General features: G+C 41.0%; 1 protein-coding gene and 1 non-coding gene across 5 annotated transcripts in view; both read right to left on the bottom strand.

Moving 5' to 3' along the window:
* FHIT (fragile histidine triad diadenosine triphosphatase) overlaps nucleotides 1-20,226 on the bottom strand; it is a 1,410,080-nt gene that overhangs the window by 468,625 nt on the left and 921,229 nt on the right. The gene's annotated exons all lie outside the window — the stretch shown is intronic.
* Nucleotides 16,618-16,755, bottom strand: LOC119920013. The gene has a single exon (XR_005447784.1). It is a non-coding gene; the product is annotated as a small nucleolar RNA SNORA7 (small nucleolar RNA).

The raw sequence follows: 20,226 nt of genomic DNA, 5'->3' as shown, positions 1-20,226 counted from the left end.
GCTTCAATTATGAACTACACAGTTTTCTTCTACCAATATTGTAAGGAGTGAAAATTATTCTTTTGGTAGTTTGTCAGTGCCCTGTGCTTTATAATGCAGAATGAAGGTTCCGCACTCCCAAATCTCTTACACTAATTTTTCTTGCATTACTCAACTGATATATCAACTGTTGACTAGAAAAATGTCCAGATACCATTGCCTAAGTTCCTTAAGGTCTGAATGTTATTCCCTCTAGACCTTGGACAAGTCACTTAACTTCTCTGTGCCTCAATTTCCTCATCTGTAAAAGAGGGGCTAAATATCTGTTCTCCCTCTTACTATGATCCTGACATGGAAGAGGGATTGTGTCTGTCCTGATTATCTTGTATCTACCCAGAGCTTAGTTCAATGCTTGGTACATAGTAAATGCTTAACAAATATAATAATCATAATCATAATAATAGCCACAGTAATAACTTCCTGTGAGTCACAATATTGCTTTCTTATCCAAGACTTCTCCCAACTCTTCCTTAGTAAGTGAAGATGAGGATGATGATGATAACAGTGATTCATAGCTTCTGGAAACTTCTCTAGATGCTAAGATGAGATAGTTAAGTAGGACTGACTTCACTAGCTTTTAATGAACATTCATTATATGTTGAGAAATGTACAAGGCATATTTGTCAAAGACGGTAGCTATTGTGGAGCTCACCAGAAGCTTCTAACAGATAATTGTATAAATCCTGAACTTCTTCATATATTTTTCATGAAAAAAGACTGTCTCTCTTACACAACTCTTTTTCCTTGGTATTAGAGCAATCACACATTTTGTATATTGTTTTCTAGCATTAAGACTTCTGCGTCCCAGGTTTTTCTAGGATGAATAAGGTATATGGGTTTTGACTGCAAATATAATTACTTACTCTAGACTGTAAGCTTGTTGTAAGACAGGGAACATGTCTGCCAACTATTACACTGCACTCTTCCAAGTGCTTAGAATGGTGCTCTGCACACAGTAAATACTCAATAAACATGATTGATTGATTCCCTTACAAGTGTCAATACCTTTTTGAAGCAAAATGGAAATGTTCTCCATGAAACTATTCAAACTTTCAGTCTCCTAATAAACCTTGGATCATTATCTTCCTCTTAGGAATAGAGCAGTATGCATATAAACTCATGGGTGATAGCCTACTTAAAAATTAATTCTGTCATAGGCCCTGCAATTTCTTTTTCATGCTTTGAGTAATATAATATTTTCTGTAGTCATTCTAAATTCACTTCCTTTCCTTGGTTCATGCTTTATTGTGCTGAGAGCTCAGCACCCAGAAATGCCGTATGTGTTCCTAAGGTTGCTTTACGGCTCTCTTTTTAACATGGGTTTCTTTTGCTTACTATCAATTTCTGAACATTTTCTCCAATCACAATATGAATATCTAATTGACACTTTTTAGATCAACTTCATACTCTTTTTTATGGTAATTATTAAGCATTCACTATGTGCTGGACACTATACTGATCACTGGGGTAAATACAAAATAATCAGGTTGGACCTCAAATTCTCTCCTTGACACCCTCCAACCTGACTTCCGCCCTCTTCACTTCACCAAAACTGCCCTCTCAAAGGTCACTAATGATCTCCTTCTTGCCAAATCCAATAACCTCTACTCCATCCTAATCTTCCATTCCATTCCACAGTCTTCCACACTGTGGACCCACCCCTTTCTCCTGGAAACATTATCCAACCTTGGCTTCACTGACACTGTCCTCTCCTGCTCATTCTCAGTCTCTCTCACAGGCTCCTCCTCTGCCTCCCGCCCACTAACTGTGGGAGCACCTCAAGGCTCAGTTCTGGGTCCCCTTCTATTCTGCATCTCTATCCATTCCTCTGGAAAACTAATTTGCCCCCATGACTTCAACTACCATCTCTATGCTGATGATTCCGGGCTTTGGAGTCAGAGGTCATGGGTTCAAATCCCGGCTTTGCCACTTGTCAGCTGTGTGACTTTGGGCAAGTCACTTCACTTCTCTGGGCCTCAGTTCCCTCATATGTAAAATGGGGATGAAGACTGTGAGCCCCCTGTGGGACAACCTGTTCACCTTGTATCCTCACCAGTGCTTAGAACAGTGCTTTGCACATAGTAAGTGCTTAACAAATGCAATCATTATTATTATTATTCCCAAATCTACATCTCCAACCCTGATCTTTCTCCTTCTCTGCAGTCTCATATTTCCTCCTTCCTTCAGGACATCTCTCCCTGGATGCCTCACAAACATCTCAAATTTAACATGTCCAAAAAGACCTCATCTTTACACACAAACTCTGCCCTCCCCATGACCTTCCCATCACTGTAGACAGCACACCATCCTTCCTGTCTCACAAACCCGTAACCATGGTTTATCCTTGACTCATCTCTCACATTCAAACCACATATTCAATCTGTCACCAAATCCTATTTGTTCTACCTTCACAACCACTAAAATTCACCCTTTCCTCTCCATCTGAACTACCATGTTAATCCAAGCATTTATCCTATCCCGCCTTAACTACTGCATCAACCTTCTTGCTGACCTCCCTGCCTCCTCTCTCCCCCCATCCCAGTCCATATGTCATTCTGCTGCTTAGATCACTTTTCTAAAAAAATGTTCAGTCCATGTTTCCCCACTTCTCAAGAACCTCCAGTGGTTGCCTATCCACCTCCACATTCAACAGAAACTCCATATTATTGGTTTAAAGCACTCAATTACCACGTTTCCTTTTATCTTGCCTTGCTCTTGCTCAATTGTCCAGGACTATCAAGTTTATATAGTACTGTGTCATTCAAGTACATTCATTTTGTCCCTGTCATCTTTTTAAACATTCCTCAATGCAATTTATTTTTCATTGCATACTGTTTTTCTCTCAACCAATGACCATTTAACTAACCAAACTGGGCACATTAGATAAAGCCATTACTGCCCCAAATTGCACTTCCTCATGCATTTGATCCAAAAATGTAACCAAAATCTAGGACAAATAATAATAATAAATTTTACTACTACTAATAATGGTGATAATGATAATAGTTGTTAAATCAATGGTATTTATTGAGTGCTTACTGTGTAGACACAATATGCCCAGGAAGACTAATCAGATTGGATACAGTTCCTGTCCCAGAGGAATCTCACAGTCTAAGAGGGAGGGAAAACATGAATTTAATCCCTTTTTAAGTGCTTAGTACAGTGCTCTGAACACAGTAAGTGCTCAATAAATACAACTGAATGATGGGGAAACTGAGGTAAAGAGAAGTTAAGTGACACATCCTAAGTCACACAGCAGGCAAGTGGTGGAGCTGGGATTAGAACACAGGTCTCCTGACTCCCAGTGCTATGCTCTTTCCACTAGTCCATGCTGCTTCCCATAAAAAATGATCAATGTGTGTGCAATCTTTATGTGGATAACATAATATGTATATATGTAATGTGGAAAGTAAGCATCCAGAGGGCAAAGACTATGTTGTATAAATGTTTAGTGTAATGTTTGGCACAGTATAGGCCCTCTATATTAAACAGCAACCTTTCAAGTGGTCTCTTGTTTTTCTGGGTGTATCCCAAGTGAACAGTGCTGTAAGAATGGCTTCTATGTTCATAAATCTCTAGACAGGTGATGGTGATCACCAGTTTGATGAAACCTACACATTTTTCATATATATATGAATATATATATGTTATATATGTGTATATATATATATATAATACACACACACACACATATATATATATATATATACACATATATAACACACTATTTAGTGAATGCTTTTCATACTGGGTTCTCAATCACCTGCTCTAACAACTAAAATGAATTCTGTGAGATGCTGGGGAATAGTCTGGAACAGCAGTGTAAACAGAAAAGTATTGATTTTTCCCAATTCCCACCTCTAAGCCTCGTCACCTTACATTTTATTATTTTTGAGTGACATTTAAACAAACATTCCACTTGGATTTGTTCCCGAGATAGATCGCTGAAGATAAAATGAGGCATAAAGAAACCAAAACAATTCCTAAAGGAGCCATAAACAAAAACACACAACCAAGTATGAAAAGGAGGAAATGACAGTGTTGCTACTGGAACTAACAAAGATGACTAAGAAGTGGACTTGAGTTTGAGATGCTTATTATTTTTAAAAAGCTAAATGGAAACCTAGGGATCATTAGTACTGTGACAGGTTGCTGTATTAAGTTTCCTAAAACATCCATCCGAAGTTTTAACCTCACTTAATAACTGAATCAATCATTCTTTGACATGTCAGAGGAAACACGTACAATGGTCAAAATCTAAAAATATCGTACCTCTCTCATACTTTACAAATTGACTGAAATGAAGAATAAGAAAAGCCCAAATTTACCCTATTTCTTTTCTTCCTCCCAGAAAAAAATGGAAAATACTGCACTTTGATTGTCATTCATTCTAAAATCAGACGATGCCAGCTGGAATCCAATGTCTATTTATTACTGTGCACAGCTCTACATTAACTATTTGTTAAAAACTGATTTTATAAGCATCAAGCATCCATATAACTAGGGGTCTAAAGACTTCATAATTTGAGCCAGAACAGTTACTACAAGTGCTATTGTCTAGGGAAAAGCATAATTAAAAGATAGGTGTAAGGGTACTGTTTCATAACAGATGCACTTACTTTCTGAGAAATCAAGTTCAAACACAATGCCTAGTGCTTACCTATAATGGATTATGTCCAAGTTTTGGTTTGGAAAAGCGCCACAACTTTTACTGCATTTTCATAATGAGTTCGGAAATATAATGTACAGCTTTCTGCAGATCTGAAGCACACCTTCCATCATTAGTTAATTACTCCAGAAAGGATACCTAACAGGAAAACAATGACCTGATCTTTGCTTCACAAATCATTCGTCATATATATTTACCTCAAAACTTTCCAGAGACTGCAGGTACGGAAAATGTGCCATCGCACAAGTAAGTGGCTATCGCAAGAGTCATTTAACTGATTCATTTGAAATGGACCCACTCTTGCAAGAGGCTCCAAACCTCCATCATCTCATTTCATCAAGTCCCACGACAAGGCAAATAGTTGGGTTGGTGGCTCTGGAGGCATGGCTCCATGCCATTGTGGTCATTCATCAGCACCTTATGTATTTGGGGAATTTGTAATTCTAATAGTGCTGTCTGCCATCAGACAGTATTATCAGGACTACAGTATGTGCCAGTCCATCCCAGTGCAGTATGTGCCAGTCCTTCTCAGCGGCTCCAAATTCCAGAACTGGGATCTGCATTTCTCCAAAAATGGCTCCTGTCCCATCATCGACCCCTGGCCCATGTCCTACCTTTGGCCTGGAATGCCCTCCCTCCTCACATCCTCTCCTCCCCCCTTCGAAGCCCTACTGAGAGCTCACCTCCTCCAGGAGGACTTCCCAGACTGAGCCCCCCTTTTCCTCTGCTCCTCCTCCCTTCCCCATCATCCCTACTCCCTCTCTCTGCTCTACCCCCTTCCCTGCCCCACAGCACTTGTGTATATTTGTACATATCTATTATTATACTTATTTTATTAATGATGTATATATATATATATATATATATAATTCTATCTATTTCGATAATATTGATGCCTGTCTACTTGTTTTGTTTTGTTATCTGTCTCCCCCTTCTAGACTGTGAGCCTGTTGTTGGATAGGGATTGTCTCTGTTCTGAATTATACTTTCCAAGTGCTTAGTATGGTGCTATACACACAGTAAGAGAAGCAGCATGGTTCAGTGGAAAGAGCACGGGCTTTGGAGTCAGAGGTCATGGGTTCAAATCCCGGCTCCACCAATTGTCAGTTGTGTGACTTTAGGCAAGTCACTTAACTTCTCTGTGCCTCAGGTACTTCATCTGTAAATTGGGGATTAAGACTGTGAGCCCCCCCACCCTTCGTGGGACAACCTGATCACCTTGTAACCTCCCCAGTGCTTAGAACAGTGCTTTGCACATAGTAAGTGCTTAATAAATGCCATAAAAAGAGCTCAATAAATACAACTGAATGAATGAATGTTCTCATTTTATTAGTTTTCCATGCATTTGCTTAATTCAATGCTCTGCACTTAGTGAGAACTCAATATATATCATTGATTTATTTGTCCTCTTTACTATGGACTAGTCACATAAACCCTCTTACCCATTCTGTGAAACAGTTATATTTTTGAGATCCTGTTCTATTGGACTAAGAATCCATCTAATATTGTCAGAGAGAAGACAGTGGTATATGAAACATCCTCTCTGCCACTGATTTTGTTTCAGTGTGTCCCACCTAGGGCAGGTCAATGCTAGGTCCAGAATTCTCTTCTGATAAGCTACTCCTAGTTCATTGACAGGGTATGCTAGCCAATATGATTTTTCAGTGCTATTTTTGAAAGAAACATATTATGATGTACAAAGATGTTCAGATCATCTGCATTGGAGGGAGGGGTGAACTTCTACTTAGCTCTTGAACGGATTTTTTTTTTTTCTAGTTCTAGTCCTAGCTACAGAGGGAAGTCTGACCTGAAGCCAAAAGCACCTGGGCAAATTCCTAAGCAAACACTGCTTGGCTCTCTTTCCCATATGCCAATTGGTTCCAGAGACATGCCAGCAAAAGGGAGGTTGGAGGAAAGCAGAGAAAAAGGAAGGTAACAGACTTTGACCCTGGTCAACATGCCCACCCCAGAGCAGGGGAGTTATCTAAAGTCTCCAAGGGTTCAGATCAATTCCATGATGGTCCTGGGGTAGGCTGGGGTTTTGATTCTCAGATCTCCATGGGAATCCTGAACCCACCTTTAAGAAGAATCAAACTCATGATTGGCATTCAAACTTATTTTTAAGTCTCTTGGATTTTACTGTAATGATGTTTTCCCTAACTATACATTGTGCCTGTATGGACCAACCACCTGAATGATGGCTGTGAATGTTCCCTTTAAATCAAGGACCGTTTTCTTTACTTTTGGTGAGCACATGGGAAAGAAATAAAGGGTAATGGAGAGGGGAAAGCATGACTGCATGAGCCAGAAGCCAGCGGACGGTCTGTCCTACTTCATTCCTCTCTCTCCATTCATCAGCAGTCACAGCAGCATCAAAACACATTAATTAAGTACTGCATGTGACACTGTGATGGGCACTGTTGAAGCAAGTTCCGTGGATACTGAAATGGACCTGCACTCAAGGAACTTACAACCCAAAGGACTCCCTGAGAAAATACTCTCTGCCAGAAGATGGGAGTGGGAGAGAAGGAGACGGAAGAGGACAAGAGAAGAAAGGAGATTATCTTTTTGTAAGGAATACCCTGTAACTATTTACAATTTAGTACTAACATTTTCTGAAATAAACATCACCAGTTGTGTATAGAATTATTCACGCAATTGCCAAAATAAAACTCCGGTATACAGTATGGTCAATAATGCTCTGTTTTAAAAATGCACCGATGAATAACTAAATCAAAAGGTCAGTTCTAGTAGATAAATCCAAAGAGAATGTAAAATCACAGATGCCACATCTGGATGTCCTTCATTTGGAATAGTCTCAGGTCCGCTTACTGCAAATTCAAATTCCCTGCTCCACACTTTATATAGCTTAACATTAAGACTTCCCCTTTCTTTCCATGACCTTCATTCACCTCCCAAACACCCAGATCCCTCTGCACCCATCAGTTGCTATACCATTATGGTATGAAGGCTTGGCTTCAGAACATTTTGAAACATCAAATATTCAGAGCTATTGCATTTTATGATTTTTCCTTCTGAGGGAAAAAATAACAGGAACATTTGGGTTAGAGGAAGTAAAGGAAAGAGCTGTATAGTATGTGAAAAGAAATAGAATGCAGGTCTTCACAGAGGCGTGACATCACCTTTTGTTTAATGTTTCATCAGTTTCACTTAGAAAAATTAATAGCTAGGAACAATTTAAATCTGTCTTCCTGACATATTGTGACCATCCCCCAGAGAACTTTATTATTCTTACAATTTTCTATGTCAAAGTACACAGGTAGTAACAACCAACACATTATTACACCCTCATTAAATGCGATGAAACTACAAAGATAATTAACAACAACAACAACAAAAAAGCAATTTTCCCACATGGTAATCTGCATCCAACCCCAAGGTAAAATACTTCTCTTTTAAGGAATTCCCAAAAGACATCTCATCTGCCTCATATATGTAATGAATTATATTATAACACAAGAAAACATACTGCAAATCACAATAGTTGCTACTGCTTTCTTTTTAACTTGAGCTGAGGGTGAGTCGTGAAGAGTCCAGTTAGAGGAAGAAATTCATTTTCAAAGGAGCCCTCTGAAATTCATGCTAGTTGCTGAAAATCTGTTTGTTTTTCTAACAGAACAGATGTATATTAAGATTAAAAGTAGGATAACAGGGCCAACAACCCAAACTTGCATGCTTCCCCTTCACTCCTAGTGACTGTGAGAAGAATGAGGATCAAGGAATGTTCCAGAAGAAGATTAAAATCTAGATGGGTAAATCCAAACATTTAATGTGAGTGACAGCTATGGGAAACAGTGCACGGTAGACTAACATAATTATTTAGAAGACAAGAATATTCTAGAATATTCAAATCATTCTCTAAAATGGCCTATGATGATTTACAAAAGTCCAGGACTGAACAGCATTGGGTGATCTCCCTGTAAGAATGTCTCAGATAAGAATCATAAATCCAATTCTACCCAAACAGACTCAAGCTACTGTATTTCCCTTTCCTGAAGCACTTTTAATGATGTCTGATAGTTGTCACATTAATGATAGGGTCCCTACACATATTCTGAAATGCCTATGACTAGGCACTGGAGGAACCTCTCATATTAAGAAATCAAATAATTTTTCTCTGTTTCCTTTGCACATCTAAAGAGGTCGACATTTTGAAAGTGTGGTGTAATGTAGTCCTCTCTCCAATCCAAGTATCACCCCATGGTTTTTCTGACATCATCCTCTCCTATTCCCTTTTACTTCTCTTGCTGATCCTTCTCGATCTTTCACCTTCTCTTCCTTCTCTTCGCATTCCCTAACAGAGGGTATCCTATATGGCTCTGTCTATTCCCTTTGAAGATTTCAAGCCAGCCTAGACTCTTCAAAATAAAGAGGATTTTTCATTTCTTAACCCTGATGGGAAAGAGACCAGTAGCTGCAGCGTATTTTCAACATCCTCTGTATAGAACAAGGAGCCATGCTGCCTTTCACTCTTTCACTCCATCCTGACCTACCTTCCACCACCCCAGTAGGTGAGAAAAAACACTTATAGCACGAAGCCTCCACAAAGCCTCAGGAAGACTAGTGGCTGCTGTAGTGGTTGCTATAGCCATGGGTGTGGTTTAGACTCTGAGCCTGATATTATAATAGGGGCATTTGGGGTTAAAGAGTGGTGGAGTTGAAATTTGAATTTAACTTAAGGATCCAATGTTTCATTCTGTCTTTCTGTGGGGAAATTTCACTGGTACTAAGGATATTATCTGGGTTTCTGGGCATCCAGGCTGGAGACTAGGTAACATATACACAGAACTCTGAAATTTCAGGTCCAAATCTATTTTTGTTGTACCTCTCCTTACACCATGCATATTAACCTCTCAAAACATCCTTTGATTTTTAGCTATTTTCACAGCCAACTACAAGCCTACCTCCAACGGTCTCCAAGCCAACCTAAATATGCTATATGAACAGGTCTTCTTGCTAAGTAGAAAATGACCTATAATGGTTTACTTAGAGAGAGCACAGATACCCCCCTTTCCAATCTTTACTAAACCACTGTTTTGCAGTTTTCTTCAAAAATCCCAAATGGTTGCTCATTCCTCTCTGCTTCAAGCAGAAACTCCTCACCCCCTATATACCCTCCATCTTTCTTGTTGCACAATACATGTGACATGCTTCATTCCTTTCACAACAATTTATTCCCTGTGCTTCTCCCACTGCAAATCTCTTGCTCACCCACCGACCCGAAACACCCCCTCACATCTAGCAGACCATGGGTCTCCCCATCTTCACAACTCTTTTAAAATCATATCTCATCCAGAAGGCCTTCCTGATTAATCTCTCATGTCCCCATTTTATATCCCCCAAATGCCACTTCAGCTCCCCATTGTCACTTAAGCACTAAAATACAGCCTGCCATAGTACTTATGCGCATGATGATGATAATAATAATAATGGTATTTGTTAAGCGCTATGTGCCAAGCACTGTTCTAAGCACTGGGGTAGATACAAGGTTAACAGGTTGTCCCACATGGGCTCATATTCTTAATCCCCATTTTACAGATGAGGTAACTGAGGCACAGAGAAGTGAAGTGACTTGCCCTAAGTCACACAGCTGACAATTGGCAGAGCCAGGATTAGAACCCATGACCTCTGACTCCCAAGCCCGTGCTCTTTCCACTAACCCATGCTGCTTCTGTATATACTCTCATCGGAACTTATTTAACTATTTGTCTTTCCCAATAGATTGCAATATCCTTGAGGACAGGGATCAAATATGCTAATTTATATTATAAACTCCCTAGTACAGTGGTCAGCACACAATAGGTGCTCAATAAATCATACTGAGTCAAAATGAGTAGGACATATCATAACAATAATAATTATTACTATGGTATTTGTTAAGTGCTTACTATGTGCCAAGCACTGTTCTAAGCGCTGGGGTAGATACAAGGTAATCAGGTTGTTCCACGTGGGGCTCACAGTCTTAATCCCCATTTTATAGATGAGGGAACTGAGGCACAGAGAATAATAATAATAATGTTGGTATTTGTTAAGCGCTTACTATGTGCAAAGCACTGTTCTAAGCGCTGGGGGAATACAAGGAGATGAGGTTGTCCCATGTGGGGCTTACAGTCAATCCCCATTTTACAGATGAGGGAACTGAGGCACAGAGAAGTGAAGTGACTTGCCCAAGGTCACACAGCAGACAAGTGGCAGAGCTGGGATTGGAACCCATGACCTCTGACTCCAAAGCCCGTGCTCTTTCCACTGAGCTGTGCTGCTTCTCTGAATTGTAAGTAAAGCTACACAAGATTATGAGGTAAAAAATTGAGAGGCAATTTTATCATACCAAATTTTATAACTGATTAATGACAAGTGATCATAATGACTCACTTTTGAAAGTGAGAGAAATTTCCCAAAGCCAGCACAGAACAGAGTTATATGATGCACATAGTCCTCCTGAGTCATGGGAATTTTAAATAATTTCAAGGAAAAGTGATTACTTTGAGTTTTCCCATTAGATGTCAGATGTGTACTAATTAGCAGGATTGAAACAGCATGAGACTCACTAAAATAAAGACCTTGAAGACATTCAAAATAATTTTGGAAAACAAAATACTGAAATATTCAAAGTATCTTAATAACAAAATAAAAATTTAGAAGAACCAGAGCAAACAAAAATAGGAAAGAAGCCTCTTTTCTGAAATGGTCTTTGAACATCACTCAAACGCATATAAAATTCCTAAAATCTGTCACTGTAGTAGTTTCTAAGTGATATGTCAACAAATATATTCACTGAGAATACTTATGCTGCCTGGAGCCAATGTTTTATAAAAACATCCTAAAGAGTCAACTGTTAAATAAATAAAATGAATGCTTTGAAAGCAGGTGTTCAGTATCATGTTGAATTATCCATATTTTCAGGTTTAATTTTCACATGTAGGACCAAAATTAGTGAGAAAACCCAGAGCAATGTTGATACACAATTTTGCCATAAATATATGGTTAGTGGTTTTAAAAATATACATTTAATGACTAAATCTCACCAATCACTTTCATTTGTCTACATCTCAAAAGCCTTAACTCATGCTAGACTGTAATGCCAGAAGTCACTCAATATAAATGATAGTCATTTTCTTTCAAACTGATGGAATTCAAAAGCTTTAATGAGATTCACCATAAAGTGGCTAGAGCAAAAGACTGGAAGACAACATGGTTAAATCATTAAATACTAGGGATAGGGAGATCTTCAATTCTCAGTCTCACAATCTGTCCCATGAAGAGTCCCACACCCACCCTAAATTACTGATTTTACAGACTTCCATCTTAGGAAAGGTTTTAGAATCTCCTCTTTGGGAAACATTTTGCAATAGATGGGCGTGTGGATGTGTAGGTTGGTGAAATGGCCTCTTGTTTGAAAAGCAGGGCATAGACTAGAATACTGGCTCACAAAGAGAATGAGCTATGTCTGTGTTAACTGCCCAGTGGTATCAGGAGTACAATCAATCATATTTATTGAGCACTTACTATGTGCAAAGCACTCTAATAATAATAATAATGATGATGGTATTTGTTAAGCACTTACTATGTGCCAAGCACTGTTTTAAGCACTGGGGTAGATACAAGGTAATTGGGTTGTCCCACGTGGGTCTCACGGTCTTAATTCCCATTTTACAGATGAGGTGACTGAGGCACACAGAAGTTAAGTGTCTTCCCCAAAGTCACACAGCTGACAAGTGGCAGAGGCGGAATTAAAACCCATGACCCCCAACTCCCAAGTCCATGCTCTTTACAGTAAACCACGTTGAGCACTTGGGAGAGTACAATACTACAGAGCTGGTAGACATTCCCTGCCCACAAGGAGCTTAGAATTTTTAGAATTCTTTGAGTTTTTAGAATATTTAGATGTTTTTAGAATTACCTCTTCTGGGAGCAAATCACAATAGATAGGCAGGCATTGAGATGTGTGGACTGGTGTCAGTCAGGCAGTCAATCATATTTATTGGGCACTTACTGTGTACAGTGCACTGCACTAAGCACTTGAAAGGGTACAGTATAACAATACAACAGACACATTCCCTTCCCACAAGGAGTTTACAGTCTAGAAAGCAAGACAGACATTAATATAAATGAATAAATTACAGACATATACATAAGTACTATGGGGCTAGGGATGGGGGGGTGAATGAAGGGAGCAAGTCAGGATGGTGCAGAAAGGTACTGGGAGAAGAAGAAAGGAGGGCTTAGTCAGGGAAGGCCTCCTGGAGGAGTTGTGCCTTCAATAAGGCTTTGAAGGGGTGGAAAGTAATGATATGTTATATATGAGGAGGGAGGATGTTCCAGGTCAGAGGCAGGATGTGGGCAAGAAGTCAGCATCAAGATAGATGAGATCGAGGAACAGTGAGAAGGATAGCACTGGAGGAGCGAAATGGCCTCTTGTTTGAAAAGAGGCCATTAAAACATTAAAAGAGGCCATTGAAGAATTAAAATATTAACCAACACTTTAACAGTTAAGAGTGAAAAATTATCAGAAATTTGTGGCACTTCCACGTTATCACAATAAGCACTTAATAAATGCCATCATTATCATTATTGTTACTATGGGGTTCAAATCGTGGCTCTGCCAACTGTCAGCTGTGTGACTTTGGGCAACTCACTTCACTTCTCTTCACTTTCTAGACTGTGAGCCCACTTTCTAGACTATGAGCCCACTGTTGGGTAGGGTCCATCTCTATATGTTGCCAACTTGTAACCTCCCCAGTGCTTAGTACAGTGCTCTGCACACAGTAAGCGCTCAATAAATACGATTGATTGATTGATTGATTGATTGATTCTCCGGGCCTCAAGTTCCCTCGTCTGTAAAATTGGGATGAAGACTGTGAGCCCACCATGGGACAACCTGATCACCTTGGAACCTCCCCAGCACTTAGAACAGTGCTTTCCACATAGTAAGCACTTAATAAATGCCATTATTATTATTATTATATTATAATACACGCATTGTCTCATAATCAATCTAATTTTCTCTCGCTTTCTGCTCAGCCTCTACCTCTGTCTATAGGTCTGCGTCTCTGCTTATATCTCTTTGTGATTGCAAGGAAATGCCTTTCTCCGCATTTTGGGGGCTATGTGGAAATTCTATGGGGGCTGCAGACAGCTATGGTGACTACATTTGAGAAATTTTGGATCAGGTAAGTGGTATGAGACCATGAACTGAATTACTGAGACAGAATGTGTATTCTCTGGAGGCTCTTTAAAATAACTTACATTGTGATTTGTCTGTGGTGGTTTATGTTCAATCCATAAATCAACAGTTTAAATTGAGAATTATGTTCTTTTTGAATTACCATATAGTTATCATTAGTATTTATTAAGCACCCACTGGGTGCAGAGCACTGTACAAGGCTTTTAGACATACAGAAGTAGAAGGCACCTTCATTGCCCTTAAGGAGTTTACAATTGTTAGAATCACATGATTTGTTAGACCCTTGCTGACCTACGCTGAATAAGGAGTAACACCAATTACCTTCCTGCACACAGGGCCTTCAAAATGATAATGAGGGCAGAATCTGGTCAGGATCAAGGGTTCTGGCAAAAGCCCAGGCAATCACAGCTGAAATCATTCTCTCACAAAATGAAGTTCAGCAACTTATGATTAATCAATATTACAATTGTGAAAAATGCAAAAAGGATCTTCAAATAGAGATTCACTCATTGAGATTTAAAGCTGCTTATGCAAATGCTTATGCTTATGCTGATTGAGTGATTCCATGCAGTCAGGTCAGGCCTTCAAAGTACATACACACTAAATCTTGTCCCAGTAAAAGGATAGAATCATAAATCCCAAATCTAAGTCCTCGTTTTCCAAGCTTGTTTTACCATAGATATTGGCTATCGGATACTCTGTTAGATTTGGAACACAGGGCCTGATCTCAGGCAGGATCCAGAGCAGGTAGAAGCAGAGACTGGAGAGTACTCTGGTGCGTCTACATTCAATAATAAAGGCTCATCTCTGCCCCAGAAGTGGCTGTGGACCACCCCCTTCTTCTCAGCACACTATCCAACCTTGGCTTCACAGACTCTGTCCTCTCCTGGTTCTCCTCTTATTTCTCCGGCCATTCATTCTCGGTCTCTTTTGCGGGCTCCTCCTCCACCTCCCATCCCCTTACTGTAGGGGTTCCTCAAGGGTCAGTTCTTGGTCCCCTTCTGTTCTCTATCTACTTTCACTCCCTTGGTGAACTCATTCGCTCCCACGGCTTCAACTATCATCTCTATCCTGACGACACCCAAATCTACATATCTGCCCCTGCTCTCTCTCCCTCCCTCCAGGCTCTCATCTCCTCCTGCCTTCATGACATCTCCATCTGGATGTCTGCCCGCCATCTAAAACTCAACATGTCCAAGACTGAACTCCTTATCTTCCCTCCCAAACCCTGCCCTCTCCCTGACTTTCCTATTACTGCTGATGGCACTTCCATCCTTACCGTCTCACAAGCCCGCAACCTTGGTGTCATCCTCGACTCCGCTCTCTCGTTCACCCCTCACATCCAATCCGTCACCAAAACCTGCCATCTCACCTCCGTAACATTGCCAAGATCCGCCCTTTCCTCTCCATCCAAACCGCTACCCTGCTCGTTCAATCGCTCATCCTATCCCGACTGGATTATTGCATCAGCCTCCTCTCTGATCTCCCATACTCCTATCCCTCCCCACTTCAATCCATACTTCACGCCGCTGCCCAGATCATCTTTGTCCAGAAACACTCTGGGCATGTTATTCCCCTCCTCAAAAGTCTCCAGTGGCTACCAATCAACCTACACATCAGGCTAAAACTCCTCACTCTCAGCTTCAAGGCTCTCCATCACCTCACCCCTTCCTACCTCACCTCCCTTCTCTCCTTCTACAGCCCAGCCCGCACCCTCTCCTCCTCTGCCACTAATCTCCTCACTGTGCCTCATTCTCGCCTGTCCCGCCGTCGACCCCCGGCCCACGTCATCCCCCTGGCCTGGAATGCCCTCCCTCTGCACATCCGCCAAGCTAGTTCTCTTTCTCCCTTCAAAGCCCTACTGAGAGCTCACCTCCTCCAGGAGGCCTTCCCAGACTGAGCCCCCTCCTTCCTCTCCCCCTCCTCCTCCTCCCCATCCCCCCACCTTACCTCCTTCCCCTCCCCACAGCACCTGTATATATGTATATATGTTTGTACGTATTTATTAGTCTATTTATGTATTTTATTTGTATATATTTATTCTATTTATTTTATTTTGTTAATATGTTTTGGTTTGTTGTCTGTCTCCCCCTTCTAGACTGTGAGCCCGCTGTTGGGTAGGGACCATCTCTGTATGTTGCCAACTTGTACTTCCCAAGTGCTTAGTACAGTGCTCTGCACACAGTAAGCACTCAATAAATACAATTGAATGAATGAATGAATGAATAAACACCTCCCAGAAAACTCTAATGGACTCTGGTAAGTGTAGGCAAATAGCCTCTTTGCTTCCTGGGAAAAGTATTTTCTCTCCTTTCCTTCTCTGCAATTCCCTTGCCAATTTTATACCAGTCCTCCGGAGGGACTGAAAACACATGATTCTTACCAAAGACTGTGACTCAATCATTCAGTGGCATTTATTGAGCACTTACTGTATGCAGTACACGGTACTAAACACTTTTATGGCATTTGTTAAGCACTTGTCGTGTCTTATGCTGTCAAGTCATCTCCAAACCATAGCGACTCCATGGATACATCTCTCCTAAGAAGCCTCACCTCCATCTGCAATCATTCTGGTACTACATCCTTAGAATTTTCTTGGTAAAAATATGAAAATGGTTCACCATTGCCGCCTTCTGCCAGGGTAAACTTAGTATCTGCCCTAGGCCCCTCCCCCATGCCTCTGCTGCCAGCACAGGTGAGTTTGACTTGTAGCAGATTGCCTTCAACTCACTCGACACTGTCCAATCTAGGCATGGAATGGGTACCCCTCTGCTTGACTCTCCCTTCTGTAGCTGAGACTGGTAGAGTACTGGAAACTCTCCAGGTGCAATCCTGAGAGAGGGTTAAGTACTTACTATGTGTCAAACACTGTTCTAAGTGCTGGGGTAGATACTTTTTAGTTAGGTTGGACACAGTCCCTGCCCCACTTGGGACTCACAGTCTAAGTAGGAGGATGAACAGAAGTTAAATGACTTATCCAAGGTCACACAGCAAGCTACTGGCAGACAGGATTAGAACTCAGGTTCTCTGACCCTCAGGCCCATGCTCTTTCCACTAGGCCATGCTGCTTCTCAAGCACATGGAAGAGTACAACACAACAGAGTTGGTAGATACATTCCCTGCCCAGAAGGAGCTTATGGTCTAGAGGTGGAAGCAGATATTAAAATAACTCATGCATAGGTACATAAGTACTGTTGGGATGAGGGTGGGGTGAATATCAAGTGCTTAACGGGTACAGAATTAATGCATAGGCGATGCAGGAGGGAGAGAGAACAGGGGAAATGATGGCTTAGTCAGCTGTCTTCAAAAAATCTGACAGAAGACAGGCAGACAAAACTTTAAAACATACAAGGAGAACAAGAGTAAAGGCACAGAAGCAACTAATAAAATATACGTCTACAAAACTGAATAAATGTATTAAGTAGATACACACAAGTCCTCAGGGTGGATGACAATAGTGATTTTTGTCTGCTTGTCTTCCCCATTAGATTGCCAACTTTTCAATGACCAGGTGTTCCCCAACACCTAGTAGAAACCTCTGCACACAGTAGGTGCTCAATAAATAATAATAATGATGGTATTTGTTAAGTGCTTACTATGTGCCAAGCACTATTCTAAGCGCTGGGGTAGATACAATGTCCCACGTGGGGCTCACAGTCTTAATCTCCATTTTACGGATGAGGTAACTGAGGCACAGACAAGTTAAGTGGCTTGCCCAAGGTCACAAGCTGGAAAGTTGTGGAGCCAGGATTAGAACCCACGTCCTCTGACACCCAAGCCCGTGCTCTTTCCACTAAGCCATGCTGATTCCCCAATTGTCCTTGACAATGTAGATACTGCTGGTAATTCCTGCAATGAAACAGAGGACAGTGAAAGAATAACTCTCAAGGTCCTTCCCAGTCTGAGGATACCATGATTCTACAGGCATTCTGAATAAGATGCATGTAATTTGGGAAGATAGTTTTTCAGCAGGAATTTCATTTGGGGCATAAATTACCGATGAGCTATTCAGGCATTTCCATCTGCCCAGCCCTGTTTTCTCCATTCAGCTGTTGAATCTTTAATCCATCTACTGTCATTCTTTGATATTTCTAGTTACTGCACCACTCCATAGTTAAGCTGGAGAGAGTATTTTCTAAGATGATTTGAAGCCTGAAGTGAATTATGCTAGGCCAGGAAGTTCTTCACGGGCCATGTTTTAGATCCTCCTTAAATCAACCTTGGAGAGACTGCATGGGGGACTACTGCTTATTCTGATTGGGGTTTAGGGAAAGGGATAAACTTACTCCCACTTTATTCTGTTTCCTACTGAAAAGACTTATTTGGACATAAATTCCTACGATGCTAGACCACTGGGTATACCTGGGGTTTCTACGTGTCATCATTAAGGGATTTTGGCAGAGACACTTGGTAGCCCTTGTAAGGCCCTATACTCCCATTGGAAAAGTGCCAGTTCACCTGCTGCATACTACTTATGTACTTAGAGAAGCAGCGTGGCTCAGTGGAAAGAGCATGGGCTTTGGAGTCAGGGGTCATGGGTTTGAATCCCGGCTCTGCCAACTGTCAGCTGTGTGACTTTGGGCAAGTCAAATAACTTCTCTGTGCCTCAGTTCCCTCATCTGTAAAATGGCTATGAAGACTGTGTGCCCCCTGTGGGACAACCTGATCTCCTTGTAACCTTCCCAGCGCTTAGAACAGTGCTTTGCACATAGTAGGTGCTTAATAAATGCCATTATTATTATTATTATTACTTGACTTTTCACAGGGATAGTCCAAATCTGTCCATTGATCACAATTATTGAGCACTTACTGTGGGCACAGCACTAAGTGCTTCGTAGAGTACAATACAACAGAGTTGGTAGACATGGTCCCTGCCCACAAGGAAGTTACAGTCTAGAGAGGGAGATAGACATTAATATAAAGAAATTACAGCAATGTACCTTAATGCTGTGAGGCTGAAGGCGGGGTGAAAGGGGGTGCAAATCCAAGTGTAAGGGTGATGCAGAAGGGACTGGGTGAAAAGAGGAAGGCTTAGTCGGGGAAGGTCTCTTGGAGGAGATGTGCTTTTAGTAAGGCTTTGAGGGTGGGGAGAGTGATCATCCATTGGGTATGAAGAGGTAGGGCATTCTAGGCCAGAGACAAGAAGTGGCTACGGGGTCAGCTGTGAGATAGATGAGATCAAGGTACAGTGACTAGGTTGGCATTGGAGGAGTGAAGTGTGCAGGCTTGGTTGTAGTGGGAAATTTACGAGGTAAAGTAAGAGGTGGCAGGGTGATTGAGTGCTTTAAAGCCAATGGTAAGGAGTTTCTGTTTGATGCAAAGGTGAATGGGCACCCACTGGAGGTTCTTGAGGAAGGGGGAAACATGGACTGAAAAGTTTCATAGAAAAATGATTCAGGCAGCAGAGTGAAGTATAGACTGAAGTCGTTAGAGACAGAATGCAGGGAAGTGAGCAGGGAGGCTGATGCAATAGTTAAGGCATATTTACAAAGTGCCCAGCTCTGTGGAAACAGAATGCCTACACCCCTCCCGTCCTCCTCCTCCTATTTATATTCAGTATTGGTTTACTGCTTTGGGGGGCTCACATTGATGACAGATGTCATATCCATTACATATAAATTATGTACAACTTTCAGTACTTGGGGACACACACAATTCTAATGATTTTCCTACAATGGCTTGCAGGGCTCATGATAATAATCAACAGTAAATCATTAGAAATTAAATCCAAACTCACTGAAGACTGGGTATGAACATTTATAATGCATTATACTGCAAATATAGTTGAGATAACTAAGTATATGCCTATGAGAATGTTCTGTGTCATGAAACACCTGCAGACTTACTGTATTCAATTACAGCTTCTGGGCATTCTCATTCAGTATGTTAATTATCACTTAATATCCAAGTGAAACATCAGAAAACACATAAATAAACTTTTACCACTCATCCATGGGAAGTCATAAGATGTGATTCTTAGCTTGTATACCAGCACTCACTAAGACTGGTTCACTAAGAAACTTATTAGCTACTTCTATGTCTAGTCAGTGTACAGATTTTTCAGACCAGGTACAATGGTGTCAACTCCAGCCATTGCATCTTCTGTTTGAGACAGATGCCTTACTTGAAGGAAATTTGCCCCCAATTAGGCTGTGACTCTTGTTTAGAACTGAAAATTGGCACGATTCTTTCTCCCAATATAGATGTGAATACAGGGAACCCTTGTACAGGCTCTTTTTTAACCCCTTCCCCTCTTCATATAATAAGGAAGATGGAAATATTTTTGAGCAAATCACAGAACAACTGCCTAGCT

The sequence above is a fragment of the Tachyglossus aculeatus genome, chromosome X1 (genome assembly GCF_015852505.1).
Source record: "Tachyglossus aculeatus isolate mTacAcu1 chromosome X1, mTacAcu1.pri, whole genome shotgun sequence".
Lineage (NCBI taxonomy): Eukaryota > Metazoa > Chordata > Mammalia > Monotremata > Tachyglossidae > Tachyglossus > Tachyglossus aculeatus.
Note: the sequence above shows the minus strand (reverse complement) of the source record. Positions and strands in the feature narration are given on the sequence as shown.